Source organism: Ornithodoros turicata, chromosome 1 (genome assembly GCF_037126465.1).
Source record: "Ornithodoros turicata isolate Travis chromosome 1, ASM3712646v1, whole genome shotgun sequence".
Classification (NCBI taxonomy): domain Eukaryota; kingdom Metazoa; phylum Arthropoda; class Arachnida; order Ixodida; family Argasidae; genus Ornithodoros; species Ornithodoros turicata.
The window spans coordinates 225,971,782-225,989,585 of record NC_088201.1 but is presented as its reverse complement, the minus strand read 5'-3'; the positions used below and the strand labels follow the sequence as shown (position 1 = coordinate 225,989,585).

The 17,804-nt window shown below is 44.2% G+C and overlaps 2 long non-coding RNA genes across 2 annotated transcripts; one reads left to right on the top strand and one right to left on the bottom strand.

Moving 5' to 3' along the window:
• Positions 1 to 5,541: 5,541 nt before the first annotated feature.
• Positions 5,542 to 7,013, bottom strand: LOC135377090 (uncharacterized). Its single transcript, XR_010418022.1, has 2 exons — positions 6,131 to 7,013; positions 5,542 to 5,718 (listed from the first exon to the last, which is right to left on the bottom strand). It is a non-coding gene; the product is annotated as an uncharacterized LOC135377090 (long non-coding RNA).
• An 8,685-nt stretch (positions 7,014 to 15,698) lies between these two features.
• Positions 15,699 to 17,393, top strand: LOC135377089 (uncharacterized). The gene is made up of 2 exons (XR_010418021.1): positions 15,699 to 15,906; positions 16,378 to 17,393. It is a non-coding gene; the product is annotated as an uncharacterized LOC135377089 (long non-coding RNA).
• Positions 17,394 to 17,804: the final 411 nt, after the last annotated feature.

Genomic DNA, 17,804 nt, shown 5'->3' with positions numbered 1-17,804 from the left:
TGCAATGCTCTACGCAGGTGCACGGAGAGGCACGCTTCGCATGGCGCAAGGGCGGGTTATGCGAGAAAGGGGTTTCAACAGGGAGTCAAGACAGTATCCGACGTCTTGCAACAGAACAGTCAGCCGTCTGACCATAGGTCAAATAGGTTGAGTTCCACTCCTTATACGCAGAATAGAGACATTCGTTGTCAAGTGTGCGTGCAGAAATGCTACAGCATACGAGCAGAGGGTATGTCTTTTGTGTCGATCAGGGTATGTAACGATCGACACACAAAGCGCATTCAAAAAGCTTACGCCCCTCCATCATCAGATGGGAGGTCATGATTGTATCATTGCATGACTTGACTACATCAGTATTGTATGGAGGGGCGCATGCTGTGCTATGATTGTTCCGAGTGTGGGCGCTCACTATCGTCTCGCTCCCCATTCACACGCATGCTATTTCTATGCCTAAGCCATCCTAGATATAACAACGCACGCAAAATATCAGAGTAGCTACGAACATGGGCATACCGAGAATTCAACAAGGGTGGGCTGTGCCCCCCCCTCTCGGAACTCTAAGGTAGCTTGTGAAAATAGTGCACTCTTTAGTCATAGGTCGCAATGATTGTTCTTAGATGTCATGACAGCAACATCTGAACCCCTCTCGCATACCAAAAACGGAATTCTGTGATAGTGTTAAGTTGTTGGAAGTGAATGATCACTTTTTTGGTATCAGAAATTTCAATGCTCTGATGAGTCGTAACGGTCGGGTATTCTGCGAGAAATGTACTCGTGGATTTTGTACAAATGATTCGCTAATCAGGCATCGTCGTGTGTGTAGGAACTTGAAGGAAGTCAGCTTACAGTTCCCACCACCGGGCAAAAATATAATAAAATGTAATCAATATTTCAATATGTTCGCCTATCCTTATGTGATAGGACTTAACACTGAGTCCATTCTGGACCCTAATACAGCAGTCAAAAATGCCGTACAACGCCACGTAATGAGTTCATTTTGTGCAGTTCTAGTACGAACTTACGACTCGCAGATCATTGCAAAAGATGTATATTTGGGACCTGATGCTAGTTCCAAGTGTGTAGAATATCTCATGCTTCTACACGACATCGCATCAATGTATAACAGCGAACCAGCACCTATAATTTTGTCAGCTGAGCAAGAGAGTAAACACAATGCAGCCATTCAGTGCGAGTACTGCGGTGTTCTCTTTGATCAAGCTCACCCTAAAACATGTCATCATGACCATAGTAGGTATGATGGCCCAAACTTTTTGGCCTCTTTGTGCAACCAATGCAACGTTGGTTGTGCAAATAAAGGTAAGATACCAGTGTTGGTACACAATTTGGCCTATGACATCAGTTCTCTGCTTCGTGGTTTCCACGACATGAAATGGAAAACACCACCCAAACTTATTGCAACAAGTAGTGAAAAAATACGGAACTTTGAGTATGGTAATTTCATTTTCCGTGACACTACTCAATATTTGAATCAATCACTGTCCTGTCTTGTTGACAGTTTAATGGTTTCTGAGGGTGTTCAAGCATTCAAGTGTCTGAAGCAGGTATATGGCGAAGATTTTCTTCGTCTGACTCGGAAAGGCGTCTTTCCATATTCCTACATTAAGAGCTTTGATGTGTACAAAGAAGAAAGTCTTCCACCCAAGGAAGCTTTTTTTAATGATCTAACTAGGACACCTGTGAGCGACGATGACTATGCCTATGCACAGGATATATTTAATCACTTTTCTTGCAGGACCCTCACCGATTACAACAACCTTTATTTGTTATGTGACACACTGTTATTGTTGGATGTAATGCAGCATTTTAGGTTTCTATCCATGAAGACGTATGGGTTGGAAGTGCTTCGCTTTGTGAGTTTCCCAGGTTTCAGCTGGCAAGCTGCTCTGAAGCACACTTCGGCGGAAATAGAGCTCTTCACTGATGAAGAAATGTACCGTACGATTGAGGGCTCCATTCGTGGAGGTATTTGCCAACAATCGGAACGCTATGCTCGAGCTAACAATAAGGATTGCCCTGATTACGATGAAGAAAGACCATCGAGCTATTTGGCCTACTATGATGCCAATTCTCTGTATGGTGGTTGTCTCACAAAGTGCCTTCCAGTTGGAGGGTTCGAATGGGTGCCTGAAGAAAAGTTCTCGAGTATCGATTTTGTTAATCACCCAGAGGATGCAGCTATCGGTTATATATATGTATGCGATCTAGTATACCCTCCAGAGTTGCATGAGAAGACACGGTATTTCCCGCTGGCGCCGCTCAAGCAGAAGGTGGACTCAAGTTGGCTGTCAACGTATCAACATCAACTAATTGAGCAGCTTAATTACAGGACATCCGCTCAAGAGAAGTTGCTTCTCACATGTATGGACAAAACAAGGTATGTTGTGCACTATCGCTTGCTGGGGTTGTACTATAGACTGGGTATGAAAGTGAGCAAGATCCATAAAATACTACAATTCAAGCAGAGCAAGATATTTGAACCATATATCATGATGAACATTGAGCGTCGTAGAGCAGCACAAAACAGAGTTTGAGGAGAGCTTGATGAAGCTCTCTATAAATAGTATCTTTGGAAGAAGTCTTCTTAATCCTTCTCGTTTCAGGAACATTAAGGTAGCCTTTAGTCTAGAGGAAGCTGAGCGGTACAGCAGTTCAAATGACTGTGTTCACTTCGAAATTCTCTCTGAGAATTGTGTGCTGTACGAATTGAAAAAAAAAAGAACTATCAAATGTAACTTCCCATTGCAGATTGGATTCTGCGTGCTTGAGCACTCGAAGTATGTTATGTATGAGTTCCTCTATTGTACTCTACAGAGCAAGCTCTCCTGTACAGTCATTCCCATGTACACGGACACTGATAGTTTTATCCTAGAGTTGATGACTGACGATTATGAAGGTGAACTGAAGAAAATTGCAGATGAACATCTGGACTTGTCATCATATCCTGGAGATCATGCATTGTACAGTGACAAAAATAAGGGTAAGTTGTTTAGATTCAAGTGTGAGACTGGTGGTCGTATAATTGAGGAGGTAGTTGCTCTAAAGGCTAAAATGTATTCGATAAAGTTGGTTGGTGATGATCAAATAGCTAGAGCAAAAGGAGTGAAGAAGGATATACTTCGCAAGCATTTGCTTCATGATGTGTACAAAAATGTGTTGTTCAATAGTGAAAAGGTACCTCATGTGCAAAGATCAATATGTAGCAAACGTCAGTGCATGTATACCTTGGAGAATACCAAGCTTGCTCTCATGCCCTATGATGATAAACGCTATCAATTCAATGCCATCGATTCATACCCTTATGGAAGTTGTCAAATCAAGGAAGAAAATGTGTGAGTATGTTTCATTCTCATGTTTTTAATTGCCATCCTGTAGCATCTTTGTTGTCTTGTATGTTTCTTCTGTTTCAGGTGTGAAGGTTTTTCCGCTGGGGTTTTCTCCTTCACACAGATTGGCAACACAATTGGCAACATAATTAGCAATCCCCCCCCAGCATCATTGGCTTTAATTGGCATTAATAAAATATTTTTCACTTGTACAAATGTGTATGTCTATTGCTTGCATGTCTTCAGGAGGAAAGTATGCTATGTTAAGTGCGGTAGGAAAACTCCCCGCTCGGGGATGTATTAAAAGATGTGGAAAGGGAATAAGATGTATTTTGCATGTTCACGCATGTTCAAACGCGAGAAGGAAGCCCCTCTCTACGCGCGGCCGCGAAACGCGCGGGGGCGGTCTTGGCTCGCGCTCCTCCTTGGGCGGAAAGTATCCTGCTCCAAATATCCTCCGATATCAGACCTTAGCGATGGTCGAATCTATCCTTGGTCGATTTAATCCTGCACCGAGTACTACTTGCATCGCGCACCTACGGCATCCTCGACTGTGAGCACTGGAGAAACATCATGGACTTGTTCTATCTCCTGTGCCGTGCTCTCGTCAACGTCGTTGAGCTCGCAAACATGTGTCGAAACTGGGTCTACTTTCACCGCTCCACCGAATGAAAAGTTCTTTTTTATTGTTATTTCATCGGAGCTTCTGTTTACAATCGGAATTCGCGTCCTTCCATCTTGTAGCTCAAGTAGGCATCCGATGTCTTGCTCGTAGAAGTTAAGCATAACAGTTCCTGAATCATCGCTGTTTTCGGCCTTAACGTCTATCAACTGCATGGAGTTTGGCGGTACTTTAATAGGGCCTTCGTTCCTCAGAGTATATTTAATGTCACCATCGTCCAGTGTGAAATCCTTAAACGGGCCGTCCTTTCGACTGTCGATTAGTTTCATGCAGTTCTTCGCCTTAATCATAACAACATTGTCAAGATCGAGCAGAGTTCGTCCCACGAGTACATCGTAACAAATCACATCATCGCTCACAACATAAGCTGGGACTTCAGCTGTGATGTCATCGATAGATATCTTAATGACAGTCCTTCCAACTGGCATAGTTTTCTTTTGCGCGAGTCCGTACAGCGCATCCTTCTCGGCGACATCGAAAATTGTCAGTCCACATTTCGCTGCTGCGGAAACTGTAATCATGCTTACGGCACTACCTTGATCAATAAATGAAGTCACCAATATTTCGTCGTTGATGACGGCTTGTTTTACGTATTTGCTGGGGCCATTGTCGCCGACGCAGAGGGATTCTTTCGTCGCTTTGTCACTTCCCGACTTGCACTCTCGCTTTCCGTGACCATACTTGTTGCATGACGTTCAAAATTTTACTCTCTTCTCTTTGGGGCAATCTTTAGCGATGTGATTGGCGTATTCGTTGCAATTGAAACATTTTTGGTTGCCCTGCGAGTCCTTTGCAGGGGCCCACATTCCTCCTTTACGAGTCTGGATTGAGTTTTCAGTTGCACTGATACAGACTTTTTTCTTGTTTTCGGGGGTTGATTTTTGAGTTCCTGTGCCAAACATGTCGTTTCTTTCTTTTTCGAATCGGACGTGACGCTTTAGATCGTGCAGTAGCTGTTCTAATGAGTTGTGATGTTTAGGCATAAGCATTTGGTACGCTGACCTGTCGGCAATACCTAGAAGGATCATTTCCTTCGTTTCGTCGTCCTTTAGCTTACAGCGTTTACAGAGATGCATCTTATCCATAAAATAATCAAGCACTGATTCGCCCTTAACTTGAACTCTGTTGCGCATTTCTTCGTACTTAGTTACAGGATTAGTAACAGGCACAAACATATTCCTAAAATGGTACTCAAAATGTTCCCACGTATCACATTCCTTTGACTTACTGCGATACCATGTTGCTGCAGGTCCCTTTAACTTCGTCTGTACCACGGTTAGCAGTAGTAGTGTATCAGCTCAAGTAGCCGGCAAGTCACATCTTCGCCTGGACGCCATTAATTAGCAATTAGAGCTAATTGGGACCCCCCACATTAATCAGGACCCACCAGAGAGTCATTACACTAATTGGGGATCATCTAAGACACGTCCAGACGAAGATGTGAGTTTCCGGCTACTTGAGCTGATAAAAAATAAAAAAACAGGTAGAAAATAAAATAAAAAGATAGAGATAGAGTGGAGAGAAGGAGTTTAGTTGAAGATCAACGACATCGTCTTGAAGAAAGCGGCCCGGAAAGGCCGCTGGGCGACGGAGCACTGAGGCAGGTTGCAAAGCATCGCAGCACCAGTTCCGCACATCCTGTGACGTCAGCTGTGACGTCATCATGGCATGTCTGGGCAGGTTAGGACAGCTCTGGACATGCAAGGAGAAAAACACTCGTAATACAGAGGCTGGGAAAGCAAGAGTATGCAAACCATCAATAGCTAACAAGAAAAAACAATTAGTTACACAACAAATGATCCCACCACAACAGGAGCGCAGAACGATGCGACTGCTCCATCCGAGAGGCAGGCAGAGAACTGACTCGTAATGGTTTTTCTGCTGTATAAAGCCCCGCAGCTGCATCCCCTAGCGGTTACTTTCTCAACTAATCTCACAACAAAATTATTAAGAATCACGCCAGCGCTACTCCCGTTCCCAAGGCAGAAGATGATAGAAAATGGCGGGAATGCCCGGACAACAGCAACCAGCACTGGCACGAAAATCGCAAACAAAGCGGGAACAAAGTTGGCGAAAGCATTAGTTACACAGCAAATCACCTCACCACAGTAGGAGCGCAGACCGATGCGACTGCTCTCGTCGACAGCCAGGGATCAAGTGACGACGGAGCGAACGACCACACGTCTTCTCCCAACGAGAGCCAGAGGTGGACTGACGTAAGCGCCACTCTACGGGTGCTACGCATGCGCGCGCTCGTAGCGCCCTCTGCGCGCTCCTACCGCCACCTGCGAGAGGCTAAGAGAGAAGAGCATTCCTGCGCCCTCTTCTCTCGTTGCTCATTGGTCGTGAGGCTAAGTGAGAAGAGCATTCCTGCGCCCCCTGCTGGCAGTTCTCATTGGTCGTGAGGCTAAGTGAGAAGAGCATTCCTGCGCCCCCTGCTGGCAGTTCTCATTGGTCCAGACATCATCCTATTGTCTCAGGGCTACACTGTTTTTTTTTTCCACTAATGCTCCTTTGGTCAATCTGCAGTGAAGCCATGGTATGACGTCATCATGCACCTGCGTGGCTCAAGGACGCGTGCGCTCTAGGCAGGGGACCTATTATTTATTGAATCACTATCCCAAGATTATTTCCTTTATTCTTCTATAACGATTGCATAGGAAACTATTGCAGAAGAGCACCATGCATGAAAGCTGATCGAAGGAATTCCAAAGTCTTACTAAATGAGACTTGCAAAAGAACAAAACATCCTAACATGTAACTCCAACAACGGCTAATAAGAGGACTAGGCACTCAACAAATCAACGCGCGCAGAACTCAGGGCAGCACTATCGTCAAGACAACAATGTTCCTTGTCAAAAGAGAAAAAATACTAAGCGTCAACAAAGGAAAGCATGCATATCGGGGCATGTCAGGACACGTCAGGACAAATCGTACGACTGCTGGGCAACAGAGGAAAACAAACACTTGAACAGAGTGAAAAAGACACTCACCATCATTTTTCCCGTTCACAGCATTCCCTCATTGTAAATCCGCTCTTCACAAAATCCACCTGCATCGTCGAACACCATTCACCAGTGACGAACCACACATCCGCACCCCATCAGAGGCAGACAGAACCCCACCGAAGCTACGCTCTTCCACTGACGGCCAACGCCAGGAGCAGAATTTGCGTGTCGAGACCCGTCAGTGTCCAAGAGAGTAGTGAATCCTTGCGCCCCCTGCTGGCCGTTCTCATTGGTCGTGACGTCATCCTATTGTCTCAGGGCTACCCTGTTTTTTTCCACTAATGCTCCTTTGGTCAATCTACAATGAAGCCATGGTATGACGTCATCATGCACCTGCGTGGCTCAAGGACGCGTGCGCTCTAGGCAGGGGACCTATTATTTATTGAATCACTATCCCTAGATTATTTCCTTTATTCTTCTATAACGATTGCATAGGAAACTATTGCAGAAGAGCACCATAGACAAGAGGAGATTGTAGCATTTCATTCCCAAAGTCTTACTGTACAGGAAAAAAAAAAAGGTTCAGCAAGACATAAAGTCACACACCTGTCCTCCTCGCGGTTACTCTCTGAACTAAATGAATCGCAAAATTATTAAGAATAGCTCTACTCCCATTCAAGGCAGCACTATCGTCAAGAATATGCCTTGTTCAAAAAGAAAAAAACTACATGTAGAAGGAAAGCATGTGAGAACAAGCCCAGGCATGTCAGCACATGTTTGTCAGACAAGGGGGGAAAAAGCGAAAAGAAACAAAGAAGGAAACCAGCATCAAACTATTTCTAAGCACACGCACTCCTCTTATTCAAAAACAGTGCTCATCATAAATCTGCCCAGGACAATACACACTATTTTTCTATTGCCACACTTTTTTCCAGTAACGGTCAATGCATTGCTACAGACTGTGTGACGTCATCACATCCTGTCTGAAGAAGACAGCGGCAAAGACTCCTATTATTTATTGAATCGCAAGATTATTTCCTTTGTCCTACTCTTAATGACATTCATTCTCTCATTAAAATTCAACAAAAAAGCACCCTACATATTAACGATTTTCACCCCAAAGGCTCATCATGGTCATTAGAATTACAGTAAACTACCACTGCTCTTTTAAAATAATAAGTGAGACCACTCAACATCACCTCCAGGCTTATGTAATACATGACCCTTTCTATGCTCACACATTCGTTGTCTGAGGCTACACCTGCGAGCAAAAAAGGCGCGGAAGCCGGGTGGGCAAAGTTCCATTCGCGCATTGCGAGCATAAAGGCGGGAAAAGCCTGGAGCAAAGTTCTATTCGCGCATTCCAAAGCACAAGACAGAACGCCTTTACGGGAACACGATAGCATTCCTATACTATATTAATGATTATTGCATTGCAGTTTAGAAAAACTACGACTAAACTATAATTTTAGGAACCCAACTTTCTATGGAAACTATAATTGCCCTATTACTTGGATCGCTACTAATGAAGCGCTCCAATTTTTTCTCTCTTCCCATTTCAGCCTTGTCATGCAGGGAAGCAGACTCATATCCAAAATAATTAATTTACACTGAGGGTGCCGTGCTTCAGGAATTCCTATCCTGCGCTCAGATGCAAGCATTTCTTCACGGATACCTTTAACAGCTGACTTCCTCAACATATCGAACACCCAACAAAATCAAACAAACAACCCCACTTCCACTGGTAGAACACTATTTAGCTTTTACGCAGGAGGCTTTCTTCTACATAAAAAGTAGAGAAAATAAGAAAAGAGCAGCAAAAAATTGCGTGCACTTTTGCTTGACTTGAAAAACCTGAAGCATATGCCAATAAACCAAGAAAAAGACACTCATGTCTGGTATCTGATAGTGCCACATACACAGACGCATTGCCCTTGCGTAAAGAAAGCACAGGACAGGGATACACAAATATCCTTAGGTGAGCAGGGAAAAGGCTTAAGACCTCAGGTCACCACACATCGCCACGCGGCTAACACAACATGACACCAACAACATACTAGCGGCGGGAAGAACTGCAACACTGCTAAACAAGTCCAGACATGCCACGATGACGTCACAAATCAGGGGGAAAAAAAGCACACGCATGCACGCACAGAGGACAACGCATTAAACACACGGAGCGCTGAGGAATAATCGTAGCGTTACCGCACATTGCTACGAAGCTCAACGTCTAACACAAGACGGCAGCAACAAGATATAAAGGATAAAAATTGCAACACTACTGAACAAGTCCAGACATGCGACATCGCATACAAAACACTGCTCATCGGGGAAAAGGCCTTAGCCCGCGGCGGATCATCATAGAGCATACACAACTTAATTTTTCTATTTCGCGTAACTAAAACGCGGTCTGCTTGGAAAACGACGTACAAATTTTCTTAAGGAGCAGAGAAATATATCTACTCCGTGCTCCGATACCAGCATTTCTGCTCAAAAACCTGCAAAATTAAGCACTGCTTACTTCGTCAAGATATCGAACACCCAACAAAATCAAACAAACAACCCCACTTCCACTGATAGTACACTATTCAGCTTTTACGCAGGAGGCTTTCTTCTACATAAAAGTAGAGAAAATAAGAAAAGAGCAGAAAAAATTACACGCACTTTTGCTCGCATAGCTATAAGAGAAAAAATAAATAAAAGAACGACGCACACGCTAATAAACTGTGAGAAAGACACCCATTTCTGCTATCAGATAATTATTGCATAATGCTAAATACTCATTTGCATTGTCCCTTCGTGAAGAAAGCACAGGACAGGGATACACAATTTATCTTAAGCGAGCAGGGAAAGTCACTTCTACTCCAGCAGCTTAATACCATAAAGTCTGAATTTTTGCAAAGCAAATAAAGCTTGAACAGCGCTACGAACGTGACAGGCACATACTAACAAACAAACAAACACTTCTTCGAGTCTGTATTATCTTTAAAAAATAACGAAAGCACACAAAAAAAATCAAATCGGCTAGGTAGCCTACCAGACGTTGTGCCTTAAAGTTGGCTGCATGCAATGCGCGGAAGCATGCTGTGAAGCCAACTTGCGGTTTTGCTGGATGCACATGAAGTCAGATTCCAATTGGAAATCGCGCTAAGGACGTGCCAAACGTGAATTTTTCGCAAAATTAATCTCAATACCTGGAATTCTGTTCATTTTAGCGGGAATGCTGGCGCTTGTGCTCTATTATTCGAAATTTTCGAATATTCGAATTTCTCGATTATCAAATTTTCGAATACGAATAGGGTTCGAATATCAACAATATTCCAACGATATCCGAAATTTCGAATATTCGTACACCTCTAGTGAATACTGACACTCATCAACATATAACAAAATAACAAACAAACAAATCCCTTTCTGATGAACCTCTCCTCTGTCGAGCGGCTTTCTCCTGCTCTACCTGGATGCTGACTTTTCCCCCCCTCACCAACATTATGAGTAAAAGCAGTGAAAGAAGAAAGAACCGCGAAAAATTACACGCATTTGTGTCACAGGACAGGGATACACAAATTTCCTTAAGTGAGCAGGGAAAAGGCTTAAGTCGTACCGCTCAGGAATAATCGGAGAATCGCCGCTTATCGCTAGGCGGATAGGCGCTTGAACAGCGCTACGAACGTGGACAGATACATACTAACAAACAAACAAACAAACAACAGCAGGACCGGCGTCGGGCACTCATAAAATACCCTGCCCAAAACAAGACTTCACCAGGTTCGCGAGGCAATTCCATTAAAAACGCTCGTCCTATCCTCCAGATAGCAATGCAAACGCGACTGCCCTTATTTTTTAAAACCACTATTTCACGCAATAGTACATAAATGTATCACTCCGTGGTCACACGAAAAGGCAAACACTTACCTGTCAAGTGGGGTCCCAGCGCGTGCGCACGCGCACGACACACTAACATTTTCACACTCACAAACACAAAGTCTATTTTCACAACCACATAAATCCATATTATTCCTCAGGTCAATAATTAGCCTGCCATCGCCAAAAGACGGCACAGACATATATGCTTACGCAAGACAATCGGTCCTCGTTCCGGATGTAATAGGATATCGCCACTCGGCCGGCGCCGAACCAATAAAGAAAGAAAGGAATGCATGTTCGCTACGAAGAAAACGGTGCCGTGCTTCTACGCAGCGATCATTATAGAGACGCGTAATGTGAACACATTCGCTAACACACTGTAGCTCTATCATTTTTTAAACCAAACCAAACCGTGTTCATAGGCTTTACTTCGGGCAATCGCGCGCGTCCAAACCGCGAGAACGGGTCCGCGTTGCGCTCGCGCCGCGGGGAATCGCGCGCGTCGCGAGTCCAAACCGCGAGACCGGGCCCGCGCGTGCGCTTCGCGGTTCGGGCGCACTGTTTTATCACTTAAACAGCAACAGAGCTGACATCGTGTACCCTCGGCGATAAATCTTTTATTCCAGCGCCGGCAAGATTGTATTCAGAAAGGCTTCGGTGTGTAAGGTCAGCCCCAAGGCGTGTTGATAGGAGCGCGCTGCCTCTGTTGGGGTACCCAAGCTTGCGGCCAGCGATGGATGAATGATTATTTTATTTTATTTTATTTTGAGTCATTATCGGCTCACCTATTTAGTGAAGACCTATGAACACGGTTTGGTTTGGTTTAAAAATGATTAGAGCTACAGTGTGTAGCGAATGATGTACACATTTACGCGTCTCTATAATGATCGCTGCGTAGAAGCACGGCACCGTTTTCTTCGTAGCGAACATGCATTCCTTTCTTTCTTTATTGGTTCGCGCCGGCCGGAGTGGCGATATATCCTATTACATCCGGAACGAGGACCGATTGTCTTGCGTAAGCATATATGTCTGTGCCGTCTTTTGGCGATGGCAGGATAATTATTGACCTGAGGAATAATATGGATTTATGTGGTTGTGAAAATAGACTTTGTGTTTGTGAGTGTGAAAATGTTAGTGTGTGTGTGTGTGTGTGTGCGCGTGCGCACGCGCTGGGACCCCACTTGACAGGTAAGTGTTTGCCTTTTCGTGTGACACGAGTGATACATTTATGTACTATTGCGTGAAATAGTGGTTTTAAAAAATAAGGGCAGTCGCGTTTGCATTGCTATCTGTAGGATAGGACGAGCGTTTTAATGGAATTGCCTCGCGAACCTGGTGAAGTCTTTGTTTTGGGCAGGGTATTTTATGAGTGCCCGACGCCGGTCCTGCTGTTGTTTGTTTGTTTGTTTGTTAGTATGTATCTGTCACGTTCGTAGCGCTGTTTCAAGCGCTATCCGCCTAGCGATAAGCGGCGATTCTCCGATTATTCCTGAGCGGTACGACTTAAGCCTTTTCCCTGCTCACTTAAGGAAATTTGTGTATCCCTGTCCTGTGACACAAATGCGTGTAATTTTTCGCGGTTCTTTTCTTCTTTCACTGCTTTTACTCATAATGTTGGTGAGGGGAGGAAAAGTCAGCATCCAGGTAGAGCAGGAGAAAGCCCACTCGGCAGAGGAGAGTTCATCAGAAAGGGATTTGTTTTGTTTGTTTTTTTTGTTATATGTTGATGAGTGTCAGTATTCACTAGAGGTGTACGAATATTCGAAATTTCGGATATCCGTTGGAATATTGTGATATTCGAACCCTATTCGTATTCGAAAATTTGATAATCGAGAAATTCGAATATTCGAAAATTTCGAATAATAGAGCACAAGCGCCAGCATTCCCGCTAAAATGAACAGAAATTCCAGGTATTGAGATTAATTTTGCGAAAATTCCACGTTTTGGCACGTCCTTAGGCGCGATTTCCAATTGGGAATCTGACTTCATGTGCATCCAGCAAAACCGCAAGTTGGCTTCACAGCATGCTTCCGCGCATTGCATGCAGCCAACTTTAAGGCACAACGTCTGGTAGGCTACCTAGCCGATTTGATTTTTTTTGAGTGCTTTCGTTATTTTTTAAGATAATACAGACTCGAAGAAGTGTTTGTTTGTTTGTTAGTATGTGCCCTGTCACGTTCGCTAGCGCTGTTCAGCTTTATTTGCTTTGCAAAAATCAGACTTTATGGTATTAAGCTGTTGAGTAGAAGTGACTTTCCTGCTCGCTTAAGATAAATTGTGTATCCCTGTCCTGTGCTTTTCTTCACGAAGGGACAATGCAAATGAGTATTTTGCATTATGCCATAATTATCTGATAGCAGAAATGGGGGTCTTTCTCACAGTTTATTAGCGTGTGCGTCGTTCTTTTATTTATTTTTTTCTCTTATAGCTATGCGAGCGGGTAATATAAATTTTTTTCTGCTCCTTTTCTTATTTTCTCTTCTTTTATGTAGAAGAAAGCCTCCTGCGTAAAAGCTGAATAGTGTTCTATCAGTGGAAGTGGGGTTGTTTGTTTGATTTTGTTGGGTGTTCGATATCTTGACCGAAGTAAGCAGTGCTTAATTTTGCTGGTTTTTGAGCAGAAATGCTGGTATCTGAGCACGGAGTAGATATATTTCTCTGCTCCTTAAGAAAATTTGTACGTCGTTTTCCAAGCAGACCGCGTTTAGTTTACGCCGAAATAGAAAAATGAAATTGTGTATGCTCTATGATGATCCGCCGCAGGGCTTAGCCCTTTTCCCCGATGAGCAGTGTTTTGTATGCGATGTCGCATGTCTGGACTTGTTCAGTAGTGTTTGCAATTTATTTACCCTTTAATATCTTGTTGCTGTCGTTCTTGTGTTAGACGTTGAGCTTCGTAGCGACGTGCCGGTAACGCTACGATTATTCCTGAGCGCACCGTGTGTTTAATGCGTTGTACTCTGTGCGTGCGTGCGTGTGCTTTTTTTTCCCTGATTTGTGACGTCATCGTGGCATGTCTGGACTTGTTTAGCAGTGTTGCAGTTCTTCCCGCCGCTAGTATGTTGTTGGTGTCATGTTGTGTTAGCCGCGTGGCGATGTGTGGTGACCTGAGGTCTTAAGCCTTTTCCCTGCTCACCTAAGGATATTTGTGTATCCCTGTCCTGTGCTTTCTTTACGCAAGGGCAATGCGTCTGTGTATGTGGCACTATCAGATACCAGACATGAGTGTCTTTTTCTTGGTTATTGGCATATGCTTCAGGTTTTTCAAGTCAAGCAAAAGTGCACGCAATTTTTTGCTGCTCTTTTCTTATTTTCTCTACTTTTTATGTAGAAGAAAGCCTCCTGCGAAAAGCTAAATAGTGTTCTACCAGTGGAAGTGGGGTTGTTTGTTTGATTTTGTTGGGTGTTCGATATGTTGAGGAAGTCAGCTGTTAAAGGTATCCGTGAAGAAATGCTTGCATCTGAGCGCAGGATAGGAATTCCTGAAGCACGGCACCCTCAGTGTAAATTAATTATTTTGGATATGAGTCTGCTTCCCTGCATGACAAGGCTGAAATGGGAAGAGAGAAAAATTGGAGCGCTTCATTAGTAGCGATCCAAGTAATGGGCAATTATAGTTTCCATAGAAAGTTGGGTCCTAAAATTATAGTTTAGTCGTAGTTTTTTCTAAACTGCAATGCAAAATCATTAATATAGTATAGGAATGCTATCGTGTTCCCGTAAAGGCGTTCTGTCTTGTGCTTTGGAATGCGCCGAATAAGAACTTTGCTCCCAGGCTTTTCCCGCCTTTATGCTCGCAATGCGCGAATGGAACTTTGCCCACCCGGCTTCCGCGCCTTTTTTGCTCGCAGGTGTAGCCTCAGACAACGAATGTGTGAGCATAGAAAGGGTCATGTATTACATAAGCCTGGAGGTGATGTTGAGTGGTCTCACTTATTATTTTAAAAGAGCAGTGGTAGTTTACTGTAATTCTAATGACCATGATGAGCCTTTGGGGTGAAAATCGTTAATATGTAGGGTGCCTTTTTTGTTGAATTTTAATGAGAGAATGAATGTCATTAAGAGTAGGACAAAGGAAATAATCTTGCGATTCAATAAATAATAGGAGTCTTTGCCGCTGTTCTTCTTCAGACAGGATGTGATGACGTCACACAGTCTGTAGCAATGCATTGACCGTTACTGGAAAAAGTGTGGGCAATAGAAAAATAGTGTGTATGTCCTGGGCAGATTTATGATGAGCACTGTTTTTGAATAAGAGGAGTGCGTGTGCTTAGAAATAGTTTGATGCTGGTTTCCTTCTTTGTTTCTTTTCGCTTTTTCCCCCCTTGTCTGACAAACATGTGCTGACATGCCTGGGCTTGTTCTGACATGCTTTCCTTCTACATGTAGTTTTTTTCTTTTTGAACAAGGCATATTCTTGACGATAGTGCTGCCTTGAATGGGAGTAGAGCTATTCTTAATAATTTTGCGATTCATTTAGTTCAGAGAGTAACCGCGAGGAGGACAGGTGTGTGACTTTAAGTCTTGCTGAACCTTTTTTTTTTTTCCTGTACAGTAGACTTTGAATGAAATGCTACAATCTACCTCATGTCTATGGTGCTCTTCTGCATAGTTTCCTATGCAATCGTTATAGAAGAATAAAGAAATAATCTAGGGATAGTGATTCAATAATAATAGGTCCCTGCCTAGAGCGCACGCGTCCTTGAGCACGCAGGTGCATGATGACGTCATACCATGGCTTCATTGTAGATTGACCAAAGGAGCATTAGTGGAAAAAAAAACAGGGTAGCCCTGAGACAATAGGATGACGTCACGACCAATGAGAACGGCCAGCAGGGGGCGCAAGGATTCCACTACTCTCTTGGACACTGACGGGTCTCGACACGCAAATTCTGCTCCTGGCGTTGGCCGTCAGTGGAAGAGCGTAGCTTCGGTGGGGTTCTGTCTGCCTCTGATGGGGTGCGGATGTGTGGTTCGTCACTGGTGAATGGTGTTCGACGATGCAGGTGGATTTTGTGACGAGCGGATTTACAATGAGGGAATGCTGTGAACGGGAAAAATGATGGTGAGTGCCTTTTTCACTCTGTTCAAGTGTTTGTTTTCCTCTGTTGCCCAGCAGTCGTACGATTTGTCCTGACGTGTCCTGACATGCCCCGATATGCATGCTTTCCTTTGTTGACGCTTAGTATTTTTTTCTCTTTTGACAAGGAACATTGTTGTCTTGACGATAGTGCTGCCCTGAGTTCTGCGCGCGTTGATTTGTTGAGTGCCTAGTCCTCTTATTAGCCGTTGTTGGAGTTACATGTTAGGATGTTTTGTTCTTTTGCAAGTCTCATTTAGTAAGACTTTGGAATTCCTTCGATCAGCTTTCATGCATGGTGCTCTTCTGCAATAGTTTCCTATGCAATCGTTATAGAAGAATAAAGGAAATAATCTTGGGATAGTGATTCAATAAATAATAGGTCCCCTGTCTAGAGCGCACGCGTCCTTGAGCCACGCAGGTGCATGATGACGTCATACCGTGGCTTCACTGCAGATTGACCAAAGGAGCATTAGTGGAAAAAAACAGTGTAGCCCTGAGACAATAGGATGATGTCTGGACCAATGAGAACTGCCAGCAGGGGGCGCAGGAATGCTCTTCTCACTTAGCCTCACGACCAATGAGAACTGCCAGCAGGGGGCGCAGGAATGCTCTTCTCACTTAGCCTCACGACCAATGAGCAACGAGAGAAGAGGGCGCAGGAATGCTCTTCTCTCTTAGCCTCTCGCAGGTGGCGGTAGGAGCGCGCAGAGGGCGCTACGAGCGCGCGCATGCGTAGCACCCGTAGAGTGGCGCTTACGTCAGTCCACCTCTGGCTCTCGTTGGGAGAAGACGTGTGGTCGTTCGCTCCGTCGTCACTTGATCCCTGGCTGTCGACGAGAGCAGTCGCATCGGTCTGCGCTCCTACTGTGGTGAGGTGATTTGTTGTGTAACTAATGCTTTCGCCAACTTTGTTCCCGCTTTGTTTGCGATTTTCGTGCCCGTGCACGTCGGGTGCTGGTTGCTGTTGTCCGGGCATTCCCGCCATTTTCTATCATCTTCTGCCTTGGGAACGGGAGTAGCGCTGGCGTGATTCTTAATAATTTTGTTGTGAGATTAGTTGAGAAAGTAACCGCTAGGGGATGCAGCTGCGGGGCTTTATACAGCAGAAAAACCATTACGAGTCAGTTCTCTGCCTGCCTCTCGGATGGAGCAGTCGCATCGTTCTGCGCTCCTGTTGTGGTGGGATCATTTGTTGTGTAACTAATTGTTTTTTCTTGTTAGCTATTGATGGTTTGCATACTCTTGCTTTCCCAGCCTCTGTATTACGAGTGTTTTTCTCCTTGCATGTCCAGAGCTGTCCTAACCTGCCCAGACATGCCATGATGACGTCACAGCTGACGTCACAGGATGTGCGGAACTGGTGCTGCGATGCTTTGCAACCTGCCTCAGTGCTCCGTCGCCCAGCGGCCTTTCCGGGCCGCTTTCTTCAAGATGATGTCGTTGATCTTCAACTAAACTCCTTCTCTCCACTCTATCTCTATCTTTTTTTTTTTTTCTACCTTTTTTTATTTTTTTATCAGCTCAAGTAGCCGGAAACTCACATCTTCGTCTGGACGTGTCTTAGATGATCCCCAATTAGTGTAATGACTTCTGGTGGGTCCTGATTAATGTGGGGGGTCCCAATTAGCTCTAATTGCTAATTAATGGCGTCCAGCGAAGATGTGACTTGCCGGCTTCTTGAGCTGATACATTACTACTCACGCGTGTATAGTCTACACACGAAAATAAAAAGAATTGCCTACAGTTTGAAAATAATTCAACGATAGAAAGTGTAATTGTGCAAAGTTGATCAGGGATACACTCTTGTCGCAAATACTGCATACACGCGTGTATAGTCTACACACGAAAATAAAAAGAATTGCCTACAGTTTGAAAATAAT